A 10,135-nucleotide genomic window follows, 5' to 3' on the forward strand; every position below is an offset into this window, starting at 1 on the left:
CATCCAGGTCCCGCTATTGGTTATTGACCGGAGACATGTCTCGGTCATGTCTACATTGTTCTCGAACCCGTAGGGTCCGCACGCTTAAGGTTACGATGACAGTTACATTATGAGTTTATGCATTTTGATGTACTGAAGGTTGTTCGGAGTCCCGGATGTGATCACGGACATGACGAGGAGTCTCGAAATGGTCGAGACGTAAAGATTGATATATTGGAAGCCTATGTTTGGACATCGGAAGTGTTCCGGGTGAAATCGGGATTTTACCGGGTTACCGGGAGGTTACCGGAACCCCCCGGGAGCCATATGGGCCTTCATGGGCCTTAGTGGAAAGGTGAAAGGGCTGCCCACAAGGGCTGCGCGCCTCCCCCCTTCCCCTAGTCCTATTAGGACTAGGAGAGGTGGCCGGCCACCCCTCTCCCTCTTTCCCCCTCGGGGAATCCTAGTTGGAATAGGATTGGAGGGGAGTCCTACTCCCGGAAGGAGTAGGACTCCTCCTGCGCCTCCCTCCTTGGTCGGCCAGCCTCCCCCCCTCTACTCCTTTATATACGGAGGCAGGGGACACCTCTAGACACACAAGTTGATCCACGTGATCTATTCCTTAGCCGTGTGCGGTGCCCCCTGCCACCATATACCTCGATAATACTGTAGCGGAGTTTAGGCGAAGCCCTGCTGCTGTAGTACATCAAGATCGTCACCACGCCGTCATGCTAACGGAACTCTTCCCCAACACTTTGCTGGATCGGAGTCCGGGGATCGTCATTGAGCTGAACGTGTGCTCGAACTCGGAGGTGCCGTAGATTCGGTGCTTGATCGGTTGGATCGTGAAGACGTACGACTACTTCCTCTACGTCGTGTCATCGCTTCCGCAGTTGGTCTGCGTTGGGTACGTAGACAACACTCTCCCCCTCGTTGCTATGCATCACATGATCTTGCGTGTGCGTAGGAAATTTTTTTAAATTACTACGAAACCCAACAGTGGCATCCGAGCCTAGGTTATTTATGTTGATGTTATATGCACGAGTAGAACAAAAGTGAGTTGTGGACGATACAAGTCATACTGCCTACCAGCATGTCATACTTTGGTTCGGCGGTATTGTTGGACGAGACGACCCGGACCAACCTTACGCGTACGCTTACGCGAGACCGGTTCCCTCGACGTGCTTTGCACAGAGATGGCTTGCGGGCGACTGTCTCTCCAACTTTAGTTGAACCAAGTATGGCTACGCCCGGTCCTTGCGAAGGTTAAAACGGAGTCTATTTGACAAACTATCGTTGTGGTTTTGATGCGTAGGTGAGATTGGTTCTTACTTAAGCCCATAGCAGCCACGTAAAACATGCAACAACAAAGTAGAGGACGTCTAACTTGTTTTTGCAGGGCATGTTGTGATGTGATATGGTCAAGGCATGATGCTGAATTTTATTGTATGAGATGATCATGTTTTGTAACCGAGTTATCAGCAACTGGCAGGAGCCATATGGTTGTCGCTTTATTGTATGCAATGCAATCGCCATGTAATGCTTTACTTTATTACTAAACGGTAGTGATAGTCGTGGAAGCATAAGATTGGCGAGACGACAACGATGCTACGATGGAGATCAAGGTGTCACGCCGGTGACGATGGTGATCATGACGGTGCTTCGGAGATGGAGATCACAGGAACAAGATGATGATGGCCATATCATATCACTTATATTGATTGCATGTGATGTTTATCTTTTATGCATCTTATCTTGCTTTGATTGACGGTAGCATTATAAGATGATCTCTCACTAAATTATCAAGAAGTGTTCTCCCTGAGTATGCACCATTGCGAAAGTTCTTCGTGCTGAGACACCACGTGATGATCGGGTGTGATAGGCTCTACATTCAAATACAACGGGTGCAAAACAGTTGCGCACGCAGAATACTCAGGTTATACTTGACGAGCCAAGCATATACAGATATGGCCTCGGAACACGGAGACCGAAAGGTCGAGCGTGAATCATATAGTAGATATGATCAACATAATGATGTTCACCGATGAAACTACTCCATCTCACGTGATGATCGGACATGGTTTAGTTGATTTGGATCACGTGATCACTTAGAGGATTAGAGGGATGTCTATCTAAGTGGGAGTTCTTAAGTAATATGATTAATTGAACTTAAATTTATCATGAACTTAGTACCTGATAGTATCTTGCTTGTTTATGTTGATTGTAGATAGATGGCTCGTGCTGTTGTTCCGTTGAATTTTAATGCGTTCCTTGAGAAAGCAAAGTTGAAAGATGATGGTAGCAATTACACGGACTGGGTCCGTAACTTGAGGATTATCCTCATTGCTGCACAGAAGAATTACGTCCTGGAAGCACCGCTGGGTGCCAGGCCTGCTGCTGGAGCAACGCCAGATGTTATGAACGTCTGGCAGAGCAAAGCTGATGACTACTCGATAGTTCAGTGTGCCATGCTTTACGGCTTAGAATCGGGACTTCAACGACGTTTTGAACGTCATGGAGCATATGAGATGTTCCAGGAGTTGAAGTTAATATTTCAAGCAAATGCCCGGATTGAGAGATATGAAGTCTCCAATAAATTCTATAGCTGCAAGATGGAGGAGAACAGTTCTGTCAGTGAGCATATACTCAAAATGTCTGGGTATAATAATCACTTGATTCAATTGGGAGTTAATCTTCCAGATGATTGCGTCATTGACAGAATTCTCCAATCACTACCACCAAGCTACAAGAGCTTCGTGATGAACTATAACATGCAAGGGATGAACAAGACTATTCCCGAGCTCTTCGCGATGCTGAAAGCTGCGGAGGTAGAAATCAAGAAAGAGCATCAAGTATTGATGGTCAACAAGACCACTAGTTTCAAGAAAAAGGGCAAAGGAAAGAAGAAGGGGAACTTCAAGAAGAACGGCAAGCCAGTTGCTGCTCAAGAGAAGAAACTCAAGTCTGGACCTAAGCCTGAAACTGAGTGCTTCTACTGCAAGCAGACTGGTCACTGGAAGCGGAACTGCCCCAAGTATTTGGCGGATAAGAAGGATGGCAAAGTGAACAAAGGTATATGTGATATACATGTTGTTGATGTGTACCTTACTAATGCTCGCAGTAGCACCTGGGTATTTGATACTGGTTCTGTTGCTAATATTTGCAACTCGAAACAGGGGCTACGGATTAAGCGAAGATTGGCTAAGGACGAGGTGACGATGCGCGTGGGAAACGGTTCCAAAGTCGATGTGATCGCGGTCGGCACGCTACCTCTACATCTACCTTCGGGATTAATATTAGACCTAAATAATTGTTATTTGGTGCCAGCGTTGAGCATGAACATTATATCTGGATCTTGTTTAATGCGAGACGGTTATTCATTTAAATCAGAGAATAATGGTTGTTCTATTTATATGAATAATATCTTTTATGGTCATGCACCCTTGAAGAGTGGTCTATTCTTATTGAATCTCGATAGTAGTAATACACATATTCATAAGGTTGAAGCCAAAAGATGCAGAGTTGATAATGAAAGTGCAACTTATTTGTGGCAGTGTCGTTTAGGTCATATCGGTATAAAGCGCATGAAGAAACTCCATACTGATGGACTTTTGGAACCACTTGATTATGAATCACTTGGTACTTGCGAACCGTGCCTCATGGGCAAGATGACTAAAACACCGTTCTCCGGTACTATGGAGAGAGCAACAGATTTGTTGGAAATCATACATACCGATGTATGTGGTCCGATGAATATTGAGGCTCGTGGCGGATATCGTTATTTTCTCACCTTCACAGATGATTTAAGCAGATATGGGTATATTTACTTAATGAAACATAAATCTGAAACATTTGAAAGGTTCAAAGAATTTCAGAGTGAAGTTGAAAATCATCGTAACAAGAAAATAAAGTTTCTACGATCTGATCGTGGAGGAGAATATTTGAGTTACGAGTTTGGTGTACATTTGAAAAACTGTGGAATAGTTTCGCAACTCACGCCACCCGGAACACCACAACGTAATGGTGTGTCCGAACATCGTAATCGTACTTTACTAGATATGGTGCGATCTATGATGTCTCTTACTGATTTACCGCTATCATTTTGGGGTTATGCTCTAGAGACGGCCGCATTCACGTTAAATAGGGCACCATCAAAATCCGTTGAGACGACGCCTTATGAACTATGGTTTGGCAAGAAACCAAAGTTGTCGTTTTTGAAAGTTTGGGGCTGCGATGCTTATGTGAAAAAGCTTCAACCTGACAAGCTCGAACCCAAATCGGATAAATGTGTCTTCATAGGATATCCAAAGGAAACTATTGGATACACCTTCTATCACAGATCCGAAGGCAAGACTTTTGTTGCTAAATTCGGAAACTTTCTTGAGAAGGAGTTTCTCTCGAAAGAAGTGAGTGGGAGGAAAGTAGAACTTGATGAGGTAACTGTACCTGCTCCCTTGTTGGAAAGTAGTACATCACAGAAAGTTGTTTCTGCGACACCTACACCAATAAGTGAGGAAGTTAATGATAATGATCATGAAACTTCAGAACAAGATACTACTAAACCTCATAGATCAACCAGAGTAAGATCCGCACCAGAGTGGTACGGTAATCCAGTTCTGGAAGTCATGCTACTAGATCATGATGAACCTACGAACTATGAAGAAGCGATGGTGAGCCCAGATTCCGCAAAGTGGCTTGAAGCCATGAAATCTGAGATGGGATCCATGTATGAGAACAAAGTATGGACTTTGGTTGACTTGCCCGATGATCGGCAAGCAATAGAGAATAAATGGATCTTCAAGAAGAAGACTGACGCTGATGGTAATGTTACTGTCTACAAAGCTCGGCTTGTCGCGAAAGGTTTTCGACAAGTTCAAGGGATTGACTACGATGAGACCTTCTCACCCGTAGCGATGCTTAAGTCCGTCCGAATCATGTTAGCGATTGCCGCATTTTATGATTATGAAATTTGGCAGATGGATGTCAAAACTGCATTCCTGAATGGATTTCTGGAAGAAGAGTTGTATATGATGCAACCGGAAGGTTTTGTCGATCCAAAGGGAGCTAACAAAGTGTGCAAGCTCCAGCGATCCATTTATGGACTGGTGCAAGCCTCTCGGAGTTGGAATAAACATTTTGATAGTGTGATCAAAGCATTTGGTTTTATACAGACTTTCGGAGAAGCCTGTATTTACAAGAAAGTGAGTGGGAGCTCTGTAGCATTTCTGGTATTATATGTGGATGACATATTGCTGATTGGAAATGATATAGAATTTCTGGATAGCATAAAGGGATACTTGAATAAAAGTTTTTCAATGAAGGACCTCGGTGAAGCTGCTTACATATTAGGCATTAAGATCTATAGAGATAGATCAAGACGCTTAATTGGACTTTCACAAAGCACATACCCTGACAAAATTTTGAAGAAGTTCAAAATGGATCAAGCAAAGAAAGGGTTCTTGCCTGTGTTACAAGGTGTGAAATTGAGTAAGACTCAATGCCCGACCACTGCAGAAGGTAGAGAGAATATGAAATATGTTCCCTATGCATCAGCCATAGGATCTATCATGTATGCAATGTTGTGTACCAGACCTGATGTGTGCCTTGCTATAAGTTTAGCAGGGAGGTACCAAAGTAATCCAGGAATGGATCACTGGACAGCAGTCAAGAACATCCTGAAATACCTGAAAAGGACTAAGGATATGTTTCTCGTATATGGAGGTGACAAAGAGCTCACCGTAAAAGGTTACGTTGATGCAAGCTTTGACACTGATCCGGACGATTCTAAATCGCAAACCGGATACGTGTTTACATTAAACGGTGGAGCTGTCAGTTGGTGCAGTTCTAAACAAAGCGTCGAAGCGGGATCTACATGTGAAGCGGAGTACATAGCTGCTTCGGAAGCAGCGAACGAAGGAGTCTGGATGAAGGAGTTCATATCCGATCTAGGTGTCATACCTAATGCATCGGGTCCAATGAAAATCTTTTGTGACAATACTGGTGCAATTGCCTTGGCAAAGGAATCCAGATTTCACAAAAAGACCAAACACATCAAGAGACGCTTCAACTCCATCCGGGATCTAGTCCAGGTGGGAGACATAGAGATTTGCAAGATACATACGGATCTGAATGTTGCAGACCCGTTGACTAAGCCTCTTCCACGAGCAAAACATGATCAACACCAAAGCTCCATGGGTGTTAGAATCATTACAGTGTAATCTAGATTATTGACTCTACTGCAAGTGGGAGACTGAAGGAAATATGCCCTAGAGGCAATAATATAGTTATTATTTATTTCCTTATAATCATGATAAATGTTTATTATTCATGCTAGAATTGTATTAACCGGAAACATAATACATGTGTGAATACATAGACAAACAAAGTGTCACTAGTATGCCTCTACTTGACTAGCTCGTTAATCAAAGATGGTTATGTTTCCTAACCATGAACAATGAGTTGTTATTTGATTAACGAGGTCACATCATTAGTTGAATGATCTGATTGACATGACCCATTCCATTAGCTTAGCACACGATCGTTTAGTATGTTGCTATTGCTTTCTTCATGACTTATACATGTTCCTATGACTATGAGATTATGCAACTCCCGTTTACCGGAGGAACACTTTGGGTGCTACCAAACGTCACAACGTAACTGGGTGATTATAAAGGAGCATTACAGGTGTCTCCAAAGGTAGATGTTGGGTTGGCGTATTTCGAGATTAGGATTTGTCACTCCGATTGTCGGAGAGGTATCTCTGGGCCCTCTCGGTAATACACATCACATAAGCCTTGCAAGCATTACAACTAATATGTTAGTTGTGAGATGATGTATTACGGAACGAGTAAAGAGACTTGCCGATAACGAGATTGAAATAGGTATTGGATACCGACGATCGAATCTCGGGCAAGTAACATACCGATGACAAAGGGAACAACGTATGTTGTTATGCGGTCTGACCGATAAAGATCTTCGTAGAATATGTAGGAGCCAATATGGGCATCCAGGTCCCGCTATTGGTTATTGACCGGAGACATGTCTCGGTCATGTCTACATTGTTCTCGAACCCGTAGGGTCCGCACGCTTAAGGTTACGATGACAGTTACATTATGAGTTTATGCATTTTGATGTACTGAAGGTTGTTCGGAGTCCCGGATGTGATCACGGACATGACGAGGAGTCTCGAAATGGTCGAGACGTAAAGATTGATATATTGGAAGCCTATGTTTGGACATCGGAAGTGTTCCGGGTGAAATCGGGATTTTACCGGGTTACCGGGAGGTTACCGGAACCCCCCGGGAGCCATATGGGCCTTCATGGGCCTTAGTGGAAAGGTGAAAGGGCTGCCCACAAGGGCTGCGCGCCTCCCCCCTTCCCCTAGTCCTATTAGGACTAGGAGAGGTGGCCGGCCACCCCTCTCCCTCTTTCCCCCTCGGGGAATCCTAGTTGGAATAGGATTGGAGGGGAGTCCTACTCCCGGAAGGAGTAGGACTCCTCCTGCGCCTCCCTCCTTGGCCGGCCAGCCTCCCCCCTCTACTCCTTTATATATGGAGGCAGGGGACACCTCTAGAAACACAAGTTGATCCACGTGATCTATTCCTTAGCCGTGTGTGGTGCCCCTGCCACCATATACCTCGATAATACTGTAGCGGAGTTTAGACGAAGCCCTGCTGCTGTAGTACATCAAGATCGTCACCACGCCGTCGTGCTGACGGAACTCTTCCCCGACACTTTGCTGGATCGGAGTCCGGGGATCGTCATCGAGCTGAACGTGTGCTCGAACTCGGAGGTGCCGTAGATTCGGTGCTTGATCGGTTGGATCGTGAAGACGTACGACTACTTCCTCTACGTCGTGTCATCGCTTCCGCAGTCGGTCTGCGTTGGGTACGTAGACAACACTCTCCCCCTCGTTGCTATGCATCACATGATCTTGCGTGTGCGTAGGAAATTTTTTGAAATTACTACGAAACCCAACACAAGAAGAGTACAATGAGGATGATGACGATGATGAAAGTGATGAGTCGGTTGCCATGGCCTCCGTTGCCATTGCGATGACTCCACGGGTGTCTCTCTTCGACTCACCCAATGAGAGTATCACCGCCAAGTGCCTCATGGCTAAAGCCACCAACAAGGTAACCTCCAACATCAAAACTACCATCATTAATCATCCTCCTCCGACGGATAGCTTTAATGAACTTGAGGAAGCTAATGTGGGGGCTAATGAGTTTGAGGCCTTTATGGGCAAACTCAAGGGAAAATCCAGGAAGCACTTTGTTGCTCTCTTGGAACAACTTGGTGAAGCCAATGACATGATCGAGGCTCACGAAGACACCATCACTAAGATGGAAGGGCATAGTCGTGACTATGCCGATGAGATTTCGGATCTTTCCAATGCTCTTGAGGAAGAGCGTGGTCTTCGTTTGGCTCTTGAGGAGTCACACAACGTTGATCATGCTAAGTTAAAGAAAGATTATGATCATGTCCTCATTGTTTCTCATGTGCTAAACTCCCAGAAGGCCGAACTTGAGGTTGATCTTGCTAGACTCAAAGAGGAGTTTGGTCTACTTGACAATGTTCACAATGTCTTGAAGGGTACTCATGCTAGCCTCAAGGAGTCCCATGATCAACTTCAAGTAAAGCTAACCAAGGAAAAGCCACTTTCCCTCGTATGATGTTGATTGATAATGCAAATGCTACTAACCCGTGTTGTGAGCATGTGCATCTCGTTGAGGAGAACGCTAAGCTAAAGGGGCAACTTGAGAGAGGTCTTGCGACTTGCATACAAGGCAAGAAGAACCTCAACGATCTCTTGATCAACCAAAAGGGGGTTGTGGCCAAGGAAGGGGTTGGGTACGTGCCCGACTCCAAGAACAAGAAGAAGAATGACAAGACCAAACGACCTCCTCCTCTCATGCAAACCTTTGTGAAGGAGGGAGAGAGTGCCTCCGAGGAGAAGAAGAAGAACAATGCAAAGGGTGGCAATGTCAAGAAGGGCAATGCCACCCCTCCCAACAAAGCCGACGATTTTAATCCTTCTTATGTGTTATGCCGTGCGAGTGATGGGCATGTTTATGCCAAATTTGTTGGTTCTCTTCATGAATACATTGAATGGTCTATTTGGGTTCCAAAGACCCTTGTCACTAACATCAAAGGACCCATTACAAAATGGGTACCTAAAACCAAGCATTGATCTCTTGCAGGTGTTTGCTTCCGGTGGGGGATCATGGTTGCTCGATAGCAGAGCTACAAATCATATGACCGGAAGCAAGGACTTGGTGGTGGACGTGCACAAGGTTCCATCTATGCCCACCAATGTCGAGTGGGGTGACGCCTCATCTTCTAAGGTATTGGGACTTGGCAAGGTGGTCATCTCTCATGATCTCACGATCGAGAAGGTCATGCTTGTCAAGTCCCTTGCATACAATTTACTTTCCGTTCGTCAACTTGCAATCATGGGCTTTGCCACTTTCTTTGATATTGATACCGTGGCCCTCTTGTGGAGCAAGACTCTTAAAGTAGCCTTTGTTGGGCATGTCGAGAACGGTCTATATGTGATTAACTTTTCGGAGCGACCCACTAAGACCGCGACGTGCCTAACGGCTAAAGTTGATGTGGGATGGCTTTGGCATCGCCGTTTAGCTAGCCCATGTCAATATGAGATCTTTGCAAAGTCTCCTCAAGGGGGACCATGTCCGTGGACTAACGAATGTTAGTTTTGCTAAAGATCGTGCTTGCAGTGCTTGTATCGAAGGAAAGCTACATGAGAAGGCTCACCCTCCCACGACTATCATTTATTCAAAGAGGCCTTTGGAGCTCCTTCAAATGGATCTCTTTGGGCCTCCATCCTTCGATAGTCTTGGAGGTAGGAAGTATTGCTTGGTGATTGTGGATGACTACTCAAGGTACACGTGGGTGTACTTCTTCAAGAGGAAGAGCGAGACCCAACAAACTGTCATTGACTTTGCAAATGAAGCACAACGTCAACACAATGCAAAGATCTTGACAATAAGAAGTGACAACGGCACCGAGTTCAAGAACTACACCTTGGATGAGTTTCTTAGTGATGAGGTAATCAAGCATCAATATTCCGCACCTTACACCCCTCAACAAAACGGTGTTGCGGAGAGGAAGAACCGGACGTTGATGGATGTGG

This window comes from Triticum urartu, chromosome 2A, assembly GCF_056163025.1.
Source record: "Triticum urartu cultivar PI428250 chromosome 2A, HENAU_Tu73, whole genome shotgun sequence".
Taxonomy (NCBI): domain Eukaryota; kingdom Viridiplantae; phylum Streptophyta; class Magnoliopsida; order Poales; family Poaceae; genus Triticum; species Triticum urartu.